General features: G+C 38.4%; 1 pseudogene; it reads left to right on the top strand.

Annotated features, from left to right (window-relative positions):
• Positions 1–9109: 9109 nt before the first annotated feature.
• LOC111908744 (uncharacterized) lies at positions 9110–9840 on the top strand (annotated as a pseudogene).
• The last annotated feature ends 5185 nt before the right edge of the window (positions 9841–15025 follow it).

The raw sequence follows: 15025 nt of genomic DNA, 5'->3' as shown, positions 1-15025 counted from the left end.
ACAAATGTGTCCAAACAATCATAAAATTTTCCCTAAACTCTACTAGGACTTCTTCCATGCGTATCTTCAATCATAAATTTAGTTTCAACTTGGTTGGTGGTGGAAACGCCATACGATGGGACAACTTCAAAAATTCCACCAATTGTTCCATCATCCTGCCAATCGAAGGTGTACTTCAGACTTACCGTACTCCTTTAAACGTACTGTTATTTTACCCAACGTATTCTAAAGGCAAGATACCACTTCTTACGATATCTTCCGATAGGTGTCTTTCACTATCAAAAGCCTTTTCATTTCCTCCACTTACTCAATTCTCTACGAGCCTTCACCATGACGTTAGATTCACAGAAGCCTGCATTTAACGCATCGAGACAAGAATATAGATAGCGAAGATTTAGACGTGTAATAACCCTTAATACTTTGAAAAGTAACATGCCAATTCTAATATCGTATTTAAACGTTTAGAAACCTGAACACATAAAATTTCCAGATCCGGTCGGCAACAGACCATAGATCTGATCATATAATGCATATCATAAATCATTTAGCACATAAAAGCATGTTAGGCATATTCCTAAATAAGCTAATGCTGGTGTTTATTCAGGTGTACTACCAAAAATATATTAGACACACTTTTCACAATCATCGCTTAACATTCTAAGTTCAAGTCTATAAATAAATCCTTATTCCTAGTTTGCTTAAACCTGGCTCTGATACCAACTGTGACATCCCCATTTTCACGGCCAGAAAAGACCGATTTTGTTTATGCTTTATAAAAATCAGAGTACCTCTTTTTAATAAAAATGTGCGGAATTTGTTCCCAGTGAAACATGATAAATACGTTATCAGGGCATTTCCGAAGAAAAGTATTTTTAATCTCTTTAAAACATTTGGGATGTCATCGTCAATACAGAAACATAAGCATAAACAGAACTTACATTCATTATCACTAGTGATTTATATCTCCTTAATCTCTCAGTGTAATGTGACTTCATATCAACACCTGTGATATAAATAAACTGAGTGGGTCAGGTTGGGAAACCTATTGAGTACATAGGGTTTTCAACCCACAATAATATAATTATTATGTTTAATCATCAAACAGTTAACCCAATTACCCATCCCCATTATCTTCTTTACTGTTAAGGATCTACCCTAAGAATCAACTATTTCTCATTCATTCATTCGTAAGGATTATCCTAAGGAATAGGTAAGAAGTCCATGGTTGTCAATGACACATCTGTCAAGCACAACTGCTAGTTCTGTCACTTAGGCGCAACTGCCATAATTGTGACATTCTATGTGAGGCGTAGCTGCCAGTATTGTCCTTCGAGCACAGCTGCTAGGGTTATCTCGTTTATTGACAGTATTGTTTTCGAGAGTCCACTCACAATACATGTCAATGGGTTTTTAGAGTACACCGGTGAACACATCGTTCACAACACCTACAGGTTGCGAGCCTGCTAGTGTTCCACTGGACTGGCTAGGATAGTCTCTGGTTGTCATCCATACTCTGCTAGATGACGGGGCCAACATTCGGGAACAAGGCTTCTCATATCGTCCACCTTTCACCCTTACCTCATGGTCTATATCACCTCTCAACTCATCATCCAACTCATATTTCATCTACCCATGTTTTACCCAACATATAACGTAGATATAAATACATATACAATTTAAATCATATAAAACTTGTAAAAAATCGTTCATCCAGCATAGATAGCAAGTATACAGATAATATGCACACATAACACGTAGTTTATATAAAATACTTCATATCTATGTGTAAGATGAAAGGGACCATGCACTCACTTGAAAAGGTGGTGATTCCGAACTCAGACAGCGCTTCGCTTGTTAATTAAAAATAATTTCCTTCGACGAAACCTAGTATTATTACCACTAGAGTTTAGTCTATTATTCGTCGAGACTAATTAATAGTCTAGCTATTATTACTATTATATAAGCGTTAAACAATACTTACATAACCCATAATAATAGCCCAAGTACTTATTATAAGTTCCTAATAACGTTACTATAATTAAATAAAAGCTATATTAAAAATAGCCTAGGCGTAGCTCACTTACAGCGAGTTTTATAGAATACCGGGCTTTGCTTGGAGCAGCGTTCCCGAGATGAAAATATCTTATTCTCGGAGCCGTCGAGCACTCCGGGGCTTCTGCCTCGTGCTAGGGAGGTTCCCTAGGCTTTTCGGGGGGTTTCGGGGCTAGAGAGAGGTTCTAGAGAGAGAGTAAAGAGAAGAAAGAATGAGAAAGATGTGATGAAAATGAGGGTGGGAGAGGTTCTAATTATACGGTGAAATGTGGTTGAACTTGGTGCCACATGTCACCATCTGGTGGCAAGACTTGGGGGAGAAAGCAATGGCCAAGATTTTGCCACGTCACCCATTTTCACACAACACACTTCCGACTTCTAATATTCGTAACTTTCACATACAAGCTCCGTTTTTGACATTCTTGAAGGGCCCAAATTAGTGGTTTGGTATAGGCTTTACGATGTAATAGTAGGGAGTGTGTTGGTAGTGTGTTTTTGGTTAGTTTACGGTTGTAATGAGTTTACACACCTTACGGCTGTAAACTCTTCTCGGTCGTGGTCCCTATAAATAGAGGGTTAGTCAGACGTTTTGTGGTTGTTGATGCCATTATTGTTCACAGCTTTTCATCGAGTTATACCAGACGTTTATTGATATAAAACGTGTGCAAGCTTGGTTTATTCTCTTTTCGCTTCTATTATTACTTTGTGTGATTGTGTTTGCTATTGATATCTGGTAAGATCCGTTATTTGGACTTTACAATTGGTATCAGAGCAGAACCAATGTCAAAGGCATTCTACAATCGATTTTGGAGCGAGCTCTTGTTGGTTTGAGACTAAGTTCGCGTTTTTCTGCAAAAGGGTTTTTGGTCTCATCAAGAAACTGAAAAACTTGTTGATTACGGCTCAAGCTTACGGCCGTAATTTCTGTTTACGGCCGCAATCCCATCAAAGTTCTTGGATCGTATACTTCACCCGTAAAGCCTTGGACCGTGAACCTTCAACCGTATTCTTGAACCGTAAATTTTGGACCATATTCCCTTTCGACCGCCAACTTCGAGTTTACGACTGCAAACCAATTTTGGGCAGTAAACTCATTTTGACAGCAAATCGGATTTTTTTTAATTTAAATCGTAATTAATTTATTTTATTTCACATTTTTAAAAATAAAAATGGAATCTCAAAGTCAAACTCATTTTCAAGAACTTGATGCTGTCATGGGCACCACTACACGAATTCCAAGGTTAATGTCTGCTGATGGGTTTCCCGAGTGGAAGTACAAAATAGAGAAGTACAATGAAAAATTTCAAGATATGGAAATGCATCATCAAGGATCCATTCAGAATAACCACTACAGTTGCGGGGAAAGTGGTTGATAAGAAGATAGAAAATTACACTGATGAAGACTTTGACAGTGTGGAAGAGCAGGAGAAGGCGTTGGCCATCTTGACCATGTCCCTGTCACCAGATATTGCTCAAGGGTTCAGAGAGTATACGTCTGCTAAAGCATTGTGTGAAGCCCTAATTGAGGTGTATGAAGGGAACAAAGACATGCGAGAGAGTCGCCAAGACATGTTGTGACAACGTTTTAATATGTTTAATTATGTTCCTAGAGAGACTCTTGAAGCACAGCTGCAGCGGTTCACAACTCTCAATACAAAAATGACTGTGGCTGGGATCTTCTACACAAAGTCAGAGATAAACAAGAAGCTACTGAATGCTCTCCCAAAATCTTGGGACATGAATGTAGTTGTCATTAAGAAGACTAAGGATCTCAGCCGTCTCTCTCTCGCTGAAGTGATGGCAGTCATCAAGGCGTCTGATATTGATGACAAGCAGCGGGAAATCAACCATGTGAACTCATATTCAGCTGCCAACCTTGGCATTTCTTCAAACAATGCTCTTTCATCTTTTTCTTTTTCTCTTCCTTCTGCAGGTTCATCAGTTAATGCTCCGAAAGCACAAATTCAGACTTTCCCCACTCCATCAGCTTCCTCTGCATCAGCCATGCCGTTCTCGCAGAATCAATCATTTGTGGCTGCTCAAGCTGCTTCATCCTCAATTGGAGCTTCTTCTTCAAAGGGAAAGGAGGGTGATGAGAATCTTGCACTTGCTTTGGGGCTTGTCAATTGCTACAATGCGCTTGTAGCCGGGGATCTTCTGCCTCAACTGTCATTTGCCGATCTTGATCAGATTGACCCTGAAGACGTTGAGGAGCTGGATATTACATGGTAAATTGCCATGGCAGTCTTTAGGGTGAAACAATTTGCCAAAAAGACGGCAAAGAATAACTGGGGATGAGTGCTGAAAAGAAGGTGGGGTTCAGCAAGGGAAAGCTGCGATGTTTCAACTGCCACGAGCCAGGGCATTTTGCTCGTGATTGTCCACAGCCAGACCAAAGCCTAAATAATGATAGGACAAAGGTTACAGTCGGAAACAATTGAAGTGGTACTCAAATGAACAACGAGAAGGCTATGGTCGCTCAGTCATTTGACTGGGAGGATCAGATGCAAGCCCTGAACCTGTCTGGACCTGAAACTGCCCACCTGGCACAAGTTTGTGATGATGCCCCAGCAGAGATTGTGGCGGCTGAAGATAAGATGATGGAGCTGCAACTTGCTTTGATGGTATCCTCTTCTCATGAACCTAATTCAACTGAGGTAAGTTTACCATCATGCTCTCAAGCTTGTATAGATTATGTTAAAACTCTGCATAAGAAAATTGAAACATTAGGCAGTGAAGTAGAAAGCCTTAAGATTTTTCGTGAACTTAATGACTCATTAAAAAGGGAAGTAGAAGACCTTAGATATAAAGGGTACCAACTTAGAAAAGGTCAAAAACCACTTAAAGCACAATTGGAATAAAAAATTAAAGACTTTAGGAGACTTCAGGAAGACTACAATAATAAATGCGAAAATTATGATTATGTAGTGAAACTGAACGCTGAACTAGTGGCTGAAATTGAATCCTTAAAGGGAAAATTTGAAACCGCTAATTTTGATTTTAGAAAATATGATATTTCAAGTGAGGTAGTTGCAAATATGATAGACCATTGCATGCAATTTAAGAAAAATCAATCAAAAGGCCTAGGTTATAATCAAGTGCCCCCTCCCTTCAATCATTCATATCATCACAAGCCTTTGTCCAAAGAAGAGATTGTCAATGAACCATTTATGGTTTATGGCAAGCCATCTGGTTTTATTTTGGGAGGATTTATTAATGTTGAAAGTACTAACATTTCTACTTCTCCTGCAGATCAATCCTTGAATCAGTCAAAGCACGAAGTTGAAGGATATGTTTTCGAAAATAAAATCCAGTCTAAACCTGAAATTTTAGTTTTATATAAAGACAATATGTTTTCTGATGTTTCAAATGACAATGTTTTTTGTGGTGGTGTTTCTATTACTTCTGATACTGTTTTGAATGGTTTGAAAAAGTCTGGTTTGAACAATTTGGTTGACAATTTTGATGTGTGTGATAATGATTTTGAGAAACCACCAATTTCACAGACTTCTCCATCTAATGTACCCTCGCTTGCCTCACAACCTAATTCCTATTCATGTTCTTGTGAGAGAAGAAAGGGTGATATTATGGAAAACAAATCTGATCAATGTAGCACAAGTTATAACAATAACAAACAGATTTGTTTCAATTATGGTGTTGGTGGTCATATACCTAGAAATTGTCAAAATCGTATGTTTGTACATTTCGAATTTCCAAGAGGAGAGAACGAATCCAGAGGAAGGTCTTTAACTAGAAAGTCCTCTAGAAATCGTTCCCGGAATGGTGATTGGAAAGATGATCGAAGTAGAAAACGAGCCATTTTTCAAAAGCATAAAAAGGTTTTTTATCACAAAGTCCCAGGCAGTTTGCCAAAACCGAACATGGCCAAGCCAAGATCGGTTTCGTCAAGAGGCAGTAGTGAGTCTTCAACCAAATCCGGTAGAAAACCCACATGCCCTAAGCAAACTGATACTCATTCAATCTCAAAAACACCCGGGACAATTAGAAAACCCAATTATCAATGGCTGCCCAAACAAGTCTCCAATTCATCTTCCATGTCCTCTAAAAATTCCAAAAATTATCAATCTAAAAAGTCATTGGGACCACCTAGGGAAATAATGAACTGGGTTCCCAAATCTAATTAAACCCGCACATTTTGCAGGGACAGTTGCGGGGAAATGTCGTCAGAACCTGGTTCGTCGACAGCGGCTGTTCCCGGCATATGACAGGAGATATCGCCCAACTGCACAACATTCAATCATTTAATGGGTGATACATCTCCTTTGCGGGTGGAGAAAGTGGTAAAATCACTCAATGAGGAACTGTCTCGAATGGGGTTTTAAGTTTCGAGAATGTTAATTTTGCTCCCGAGCTGAAGCATAGTTTGTTAAGTGTTTCTCAGATTTGTGACAAGGGCTATTCTACGCATTTCACTGATAAGGAATGCATGATTCTCAAGCCAGGCTTTGTCATCCCAGAGGAGTGGATTCTTGTAAAATCTAAAAGGGATGGGAATGCCTATATCATTGATATGAATAGTAATCTTCCAGAACAAGTTACGTGCCTTTTCTCCAAGATCTCCGAACAAACTGCAATGCTGTGGCACAGAAGACTAGTCATGCTAATGCCAAGAACTTGAATCGTCTTGCGAAGTATGAGATGGTCCGTGGATTTCCTGTCAAGGACTTCATTACGTTTAAAAATGTGTGTCATGTGCCCAAGGAAAGCATCATAGAAAACCACATCTGGCAAAACAGGTCAACTCAATTAACCAGTTGCTTCAATTGCTTCATATGGATATGTTTGGACCAGTAAATGTTCTTAGCATCAACATAAATTCTTATTGCCTGGTTGTGATCGATGATTTCTCTCGGTTTACGTGGGTTTTCTTTCTATCCAATAGAGTTGCTGATTTGATTAAGAAGTTTATTGTATTAGTTGAAAACCAAACTAACAATCAAGTGAAGGCGCTTCGTACCGACAATGGAACAGAGTTCATGAACTCTGTACTCGATCATTTTTGCGCATAAAAGGGTATCCTGCGTTAATTCAGTTCTGCTCACACACCCCAACAAAATGGTGTTGCTGAAAGAAGGAACAGAACGTTAAAGGATGTTGCAAGGACGATGTTGTGTGATTCAAAGCTACTAGTTTTCTTTTGGGCCGAGGCAATAAACACTGCATGTTATGTTCAGAATCGAGTGCTTAGCAACAAAGCTCAGATGAAGACCCCGTATGAGATTCTCTATGGTAACAAACCGTCAGTCAGTCATTTCCGTGTATTTGGCTGCCCTTGCACTCTTCTTTACTTAGATGCCAACCCGAAGTTTAATGCAAAGGCCGATGATTGTTACTTCGTAGGGTATGCTGCTCTCACTGCCTATAGAGTCTACAATAAGAAGACAAAACAGATTGTGGAATCGTATGACGTGCGTTGGTTGGAAGAAAATGAGACGGACGCTAGAGTGGGTCTGGATTGGCTGTTTGATTACACCTCGCTATTCAAATCAATAAATGTGTCTTCGAGTGGCTCATCTGGATCTGTTTCTGGTTTGAAGAATATTTCTGAAGACGAAGACGAAGAAGTTTTCTACAAACCTCCATCTGAATCCCCTTCTTCTTTCAAAGGGAAGTCTCCGGTTTCATCTGAGAGGGAGTCCTCTGTTATGTCTGAGGGGGAGTCCTCTGCTATGCCTGAGGGGGAGTTCACTACTTCACCAGAGAGGGAGTCTTCTGCACAACTTGATAGTCCTAAATCTCCAGTCCAAAATGATACTCCTGATGCTGAAGCCACTACTAGAAAAACAGCCTTTTACGACGCGCAAAACACGACGCTCTTTGATTTATGTTACGCATTAGAGAGTGACATTAAAAAAGTGTCATCTCTTCAAAAATTTTAAGGATTTATGTCGCGCATTACTGAGTGCCTTTAAATTAGTGTCTGATGTAAAAATATTAAAAACACGGAAGGCACTTGTGCGTCATCTGTGAATGTCGTTTTATATTTTTTTTAAGAAACGCGCGTGTCCGAGGGAAAATGAAATCCCCCAAAATTTTGAACACCCGCCATCCTCCCTGTGTACTCTCTACACCCGCCAAATCGATTTCATTCTCTCCCTTCCTTCTCTCTGCAACCCCTTCCTCTGCGATCGACTTTCACTTCCTTCTCTGTGTAAACCCTAATCAAACATAACGCATTTGCAATGGTAATGTCTTCTTTCACAAAATAGACGATTGAGCGAAGAACTAGGGCTTCTGATGAATCGAACATCACCAACAATGATAGCTACCCATCATAATTTGTTTTTTCTCTCGGACTCCACCATTCCAACATCGCACCACAACAGCGCTTGCATCTGCTGCATCTTCTCCAACATTGGATTCTGGTTCTGGAAAGCGCTTGCATCCACCTTCTCGTCTCTCCCCCTCCACCATGTTTTCTCTCATCTCTCTCCTCCATAGATGGAGATTGTCGGAGACATGAAGGGAGTAACCGAAGGAAACCCTAAAACTACTCTGATTGCATAAACACTTCTTCTCCTGCGACTTTAGGTAAGTCTCTCCTCCATAGAGTATAATTTCTGCTTTCATGTTTTTTCATCTTTAATCTTTCAAACCCCTTTCTTGTTCTTCTTTCAGTGTTAGAATTTATCTGGATTTAGCTCTTTGATTTTATAAGATCTTCATAAATTGTTCGGGTTTCTTGATTTTTGGAACCTGCATGTTTATTTTCCTTCCCAATCTGGGCATTTTTATCTGTGATTAGTAAACAAATTAGGGTTATGATTCTTAAACATCCAATCCTTTTGCCTTTGTTCTTGTTCTTAATGTTTTTCTTTTTTAGAAAATTCCATCGTCTTTAGTTCTTGATCTTGACTTTGAAGACACCCATGTGTTGTTTAGTTGAAATTCAGTTTCAAGATCATGATTCTTCATTAACTAAATCAACTTGTCAATCTTACCCTGAAGTTGCTAGTGCTGGAGAAAATTACCATTTAGCGTTTGAGAGTTGGAATTGAAGATATGGAATGGAATTGAAGCTCATTTAGTTGCAATAATGGTCACATCTGTGATCTGTTATTGCTAGGCAAAATGGGTCCCAATCATCAATTACAACAGCAAGGGTAGTGCCCTATGCTTCTTCAGTTCCAATTGAAGGTTTAGTAAATTAAAGCTTTAACCAAGGTAATCATCTGGGGTATCAAAGTTACTGGGATGCAACATATGCACATGAATTGACAAATTTTCGTGAACATGGGGATGCTGGTGAAGTTTGGTATGCATATCTAATTGACTATGACATATACCTTCTTTGACAAGATGCTTTTTTGTATGACTTTTTAAATTCTTTCTAAAGGTTTGGGGCAGATGTCATGGAAATGGTTGCTTCATGGAAAAAAGGACTATGTGCTGACATTTCACAAAGACATTTACAAATTCAACATAAAATTGATGACTCTGAGTCTGTTAGTCAAGAGGATAAAGATTTAGCAAGATGGAGTGTTCTTGATGTTGGAACAGGCAATGGGCTACTTCTTCAAGAGCTTGCTAAACAGGGGTATAGTATTATACATAATAACACTTATTCCTCCTTTTGGTACGATGATAATTGATAAATCATTCTTTATTACTTTTGATGTTAGTATAAATAGGTTCTCTGATCTCACTGGAATAGATTATAGTGAATGAGCAATTAGCCTTGCTAGAAGCCTTGCTAATCGTGATGAATTTATTGGTATCAAACTATTGGTTGATGATGTTCTTGATTTTTTATTTACTCATATTTAATGTCTATTGGTAAGTTACAATTTGCATTTACTCATATTTAATGTTTTTTATTTTTGATTTTACAGCTCCTGATATACATCGATCCAACAGCACAAAGTTCCAGGGATATGCTTGGTATTGACACTCGAGGTTGAAAACTTCAACGTCATGTCAGGGATAAATATAAATTTATTTCAAGTTTGGTCCATTATACCCTTGGTTGACATTTATAAAAAACTTCCTGGAAGTTACTAAAGAAACAGTCGTTGCCACCTTTGTGCTATTCATCAGGTGTTAAATGGCTTCTACCAACCTTGGACATGGCGGAGTTGGCAGTTCCAGAGTTGTTACCGGCTTGAATTATTTATCTAGTTCAGTTGACTGGATCGGGAGAGAGATGCTTGAGATGCGACAAGGTAGAACATGATGATGAAAGAGTGAGTGCAAGTTCCTTTTCCCTTATCATAACTTTTCTTATATATCATTCATAAAATTCTTATATATCATCAGTTGTTATTGATAATCTGTTCATGTTGGATTTATATTGCAGGAAAGTGAACCAGAGATAGTACATGGTGTGGGTTCTGAAGCAAGGCATGTTATAAGAACAACAACACACCCGGTCTTCTTTCTGACTCTGTCATGTAGAAATCGATTGCATCACTTATTCCCTTATTCTCTTGTGAGTATAAAAAATTAGCTACATCATTAACCTAATTTGTGAATTATTGATTTTATTAATTGTTGGAACAGGGGAAACTTGGGGAAACTTGTGATTTCTTTCTTAGGTATCTAATTGCTAATTTTATAGCTACATCATTAACCTGCTACGGTTGCTATTTGAACTTTGAAGTGTTTTCTGCCTTTTTGACCATTTTACCCCTGCTCTGTGTTTTGCTTAGTTGTTGTGTTTGTTGGTCTCAAATTTTTTCCCATGCTTTTGGAGCTGTGTGGAGCTTGCTGCCACCTTTTGGAGCTGTGTGGAGCATTCTAGGTGGTTGTAATGATCAGTCTAAACAGGTTTGGAGTAATGAATTTTCAAGAATTAGCATTTTTCATGGGTTTCAACTACAATCTGTTATTTAATTTTTATATGATATAAAGGCTTAACATGGGTTTCAATGTTTCATGCAATTTAAAAAGCAAATTAAAACAGAGCTTTGAGAATTTAATATATGTACATATGGTGGTCAAATGAAGTTGTGTAAAAATGTTATATGAAATGGATGTGGGAGTATTATGTGGATGCTACAACAGGTAGGTAAGCTTCAATTTCTACCTTTTAATTTCTCTCATAAGTTGAAATTTTGATTTCTAGTTTCCATGGATCCAACCTTAATGTTTTTCATCCTCAAAGGTAATACATGTTTGCTGAAGTACCAGACGACTACGAATAGATATAGACTCTACAAATGTTCAGGTGGGTATTTTTTTCTGAAATTCACATAACTATATCTTTGATAGTCATGTTTGTTTGTTCGGTTGTGCAAGGACAATTAGATGGAGTTTGATAGCACATGCAGCTAGGGAAGTGGATTGGAGTGGGATAGAAAATAGAACAAATGTAGCTAGGGTAATTGTTTTCTGAATTTGGTGTAACTATATCTTTGATTTTGTTTTTCATCTTACCTTTTATGATTTGAGTATGAAATTTTATTTTATATTATGCAATGGATTGTATTTTTTGTATATGCTATTTTATTTCTATTATGAGAAATTAAATGCAAATTTAATTTGAAAATTAATAAATATATAAATTTATTTTTTTTAAACATTTAAATTTACGATACACAAAAATGTGTGTCATCTTCATTTATGACATGGCCTTTCTTGACAGGGGCTTTCTTGATACGCATTGCGTGTCATTAACACGCGCGTCGTAAGGTTACGACACGCGAATGCGTGTCATCTTCCTTTATGACAGGGCCTTCCTTGATACGCATTGCGTGTCGTAAACGCGCGTCGTAATTGCGCGTCGTAAATGAGCGTCGTAAATGCGCGTCGTCTATAGACGACGCGCAAAAGCGCGTCGTCTCTCTTTATGACAGGGCCTTCCTTGACACGCATTTGCGCGTCGTCTGAGCCTTTTACGACGCGCAATGAGCGTCGTAAAAGGCTGTTTTTCTAGTAGTGAGCTACACTATCTACACCTATGGAGAGAGAGTTCATGCCCAATGACGCTTCCGCAACCACATCAACCTTTATGGAATTACTCTTTCTTGAATTTAATTATAATGAGTTCGTGGCAGAGCCTTCTAGAGCGGCTCAATTAGCAAATGAAGGAGGTATCAACATTCACACTCTTCCTGTCTCTCTCAATGATATCAGCCAAGAGATACCTTCAAGAGTTCAACGCAATCATCCGATCGATAACATCATTGCTCAGCTAGGCGACGGTGTTAAAACGAGAAGTCAGAGTGGAGATGTTAATACTTGTCTCTACTCTTGCTTTATTTCTCAAATAGAGCCCAAGAATGTTGAAATGGCTCTGAATGAACCCAGCTGGGTAGATGCAAGGCATGAGGAATTGCATCAATTTGAAAAACTCGGTGTTTGGAAGTTAGTTGAGTTACCAAAGGGCAAGAAGTCACTTGACACAAGATGGGTTTATCGCAATAAGCAGGACGATTCAGGGGTTATTGTGCAAAATAAAGCTCGATTGGTGGTTCGTGGGTTTCGACAAGTCGAGGGTCTTGACTACACTGAAGTTTATGTTCCAGTAGCTCGCTTGGAGGCAATTTGTATCTTTCTAGTATATGCTTCTTACATGAACTTTACCGTGTATCAAATGGACATCAAGACTGCCTTCTTGTATGGCAAGGTGAAGGAAGAAATCTATGTTGATCAACCTCTTGGGTTCGTTGACTGAAAATTTCCTAATCATGTCTACAAGTTGGACAAGGCATTGTATGGGTTACATCTAGCTCCTCGAGCGTGGTATGCAACTCTAACAAAGCATTTGCTCGAGCATGGTTATTCACGTGGTACCATTGATCGGACTTTGTTTATCAAGCATGTCGGAAATGATCAAATTCCTGTGCAAATCTATGTTGACAACATCATCTTTGGGTCAACCAGTCCGCAGCTCTGCAAAGAATTCGAAGGTGTAATGAAGAAGCGGTTCGAAATGAGTTCGTTGGGAGAAATGACCATGTTTTTGGGGCTTCAGGTCAAACAAAATTCAACCGGAATCCTGCTACATCAAGCCAAGTATGTGGAGGATATTCTTGAGAAGTTCGAGTTTCACGATGCTAAGCCTGTTTCAACACCAATGACTGAACGACCTCTTCTGACTCCAGATCCTGAAGGTGAATCCGTAGATCAGACTCATTATCGATCGATGATCGGATCGCTGATGTATCTTACTGCAAGCCGATCTGACATCATGTTTGCAGTTTGTCAATGCGCACATTATCAGGCTTATCCTAAACTTTCACATCTTATTGCTGTCAAAAGAATTTTTCGGTATATCAAAGGGAGCCCAAAATTGGGTCTTTGGTATCCGAAGAATTCTGAATTTGATATTTATGCTTTTACTGACAGTAATTATGGAGGCTGTGAGCTTGACAGGAAATCAACCTCAGGAGGATGTCAATACTTAGGTGACAGACTAGTTTCGTGGCAATGCAAGAAGCAACACACTGTCTCAACTTCCACAGCGGAGGCGGAATATGTTGCTGCATCGGCTTGCTGCTATCAAGTTATCTGGATTCAACATCAGCTATTGGACTACGGTTTGAATTATTTAGAAACCCCCATTTATTGTGACAATGAAGCTGCTATTTAAATTGCCAAAAACCCAGTCCAACACTCTAAAACCAAGCACATCAACATCAAAATTCATTTCATCAGAGACTGTTATGAACGTTCGCTAATCCAGCTGGAACAGGTCCACATTGATAATAATGTGGCGGATTTTTTCACAAAGCCATTTAACAAAGCTCGCTTCAATGTGCTTGTAGGCTTTCTGAAAATGATTCGTTTTGAGGATTAAGTTTTTTTATTTTTTTCTTCTTTTCTTCAACTCAATTTTCAATTCTTATTTTTATTTTATTTTTATTTTTTTATTTTTTATTTTTTTATTTTTTATTTCCTTAGGATAGATTAAATTTGCGCATTTCATTTTCTTTTATTTTTATTCTCACTCATGCACAAATTTAGGGGGAGAAATAATCAAAAATCCTAAAACAATTAAAAATTCAAAAATCCAAAAACAATAAAAAAAAACTCAGAAAATGAAAAATATTGCCGATAGTTTTGTTTGTAGGTGTTGTGACAGGAAATGAAATTAGCAAGTGATAACGGACAATCTGAATCGGCGTAACGTACCTAAGTTGAATCGTCTACGCTCTGTGTTCGATGCGCTGGTAGGCACGAAAGATTTTAAATGGACTTGACTAGGGAGAGTTGAACCTAATGAATTTAAGGACTTGACAAACTTTGACCTAATTAGATCCGTTTAACCCGATTTCACGATGTTCGGATAGGTTGAGCAGGGAGATATACATGGGAATCTACCGGTCACATTAAATAACCCGTATCTACAATTGTGGATTCACTTTTCCTCGATGTGCGGATTCTGTCCTTAATTCCGGTTGGATGGCGCAACTGGTAAATTCCGATAAATTAGGTCTGTAGAAAATCGTTTTCTTTCTTTCTGTCTGTTATTCATATGTTGTCTCCTTTGCATGACTTCCAATCCGACCTGGTACACAACATATGCAACTCTATTTCTCTGCATGTTATATATATGAAATTCCTCTTATCTGTTAGCTATATGTTGTCTCCTTTGCGTGACTTCCAATCCGACATGGTACACAGCATATGCAACCTTCTACTTCTCAATCCCTCTAAAACGGTAAGTAATAGCAATATGAATCTGCTCTCTCTCTCTCTGAATGATTATTTGCTCACCCAATGTAAGGAGTACTCTGGAAGTTCTTGATGGCTGGGGCATATCAGGAAGCGGGAAACATGTTCTAGTACACTTAAAATTGAACACATACAGATTGTCTGTAGATCTCGCTGCTCGATTTAGGTGGACAACAATATTCTTGGTTGTAGTCAGTTAAATGGTCTTAAGAAAAATTTATTTAAGGATTATAGCCAATTATGATAATAAAGTTACAATTAAGATATATGCATGTATCATGTCATTGGTAAATTGTCCAAAATTGTCACAAATTTTCGTGTTTAAATGGACCAC

The sequence above is a fragment of the Lactuca sativa genome, chromosome 3, assembly GCF_002870075.4.
Source record: "Lactuca sativa cultivar Salinas chromosome 3, Lsat_Salinas_v11, whole genome shotgun sequence".
Taxonomy (NCBI): Eukaryota; Viridiplantae; Streptophyta; class Magnoliopsida; order Asterales; family Asteraceae; genus Lactuca; species Lactuca sativa.
Note: the sequence above shows the minus strand (reverse complement) of the source record. Positions and strands in the feature narration are given on the sequence as shown.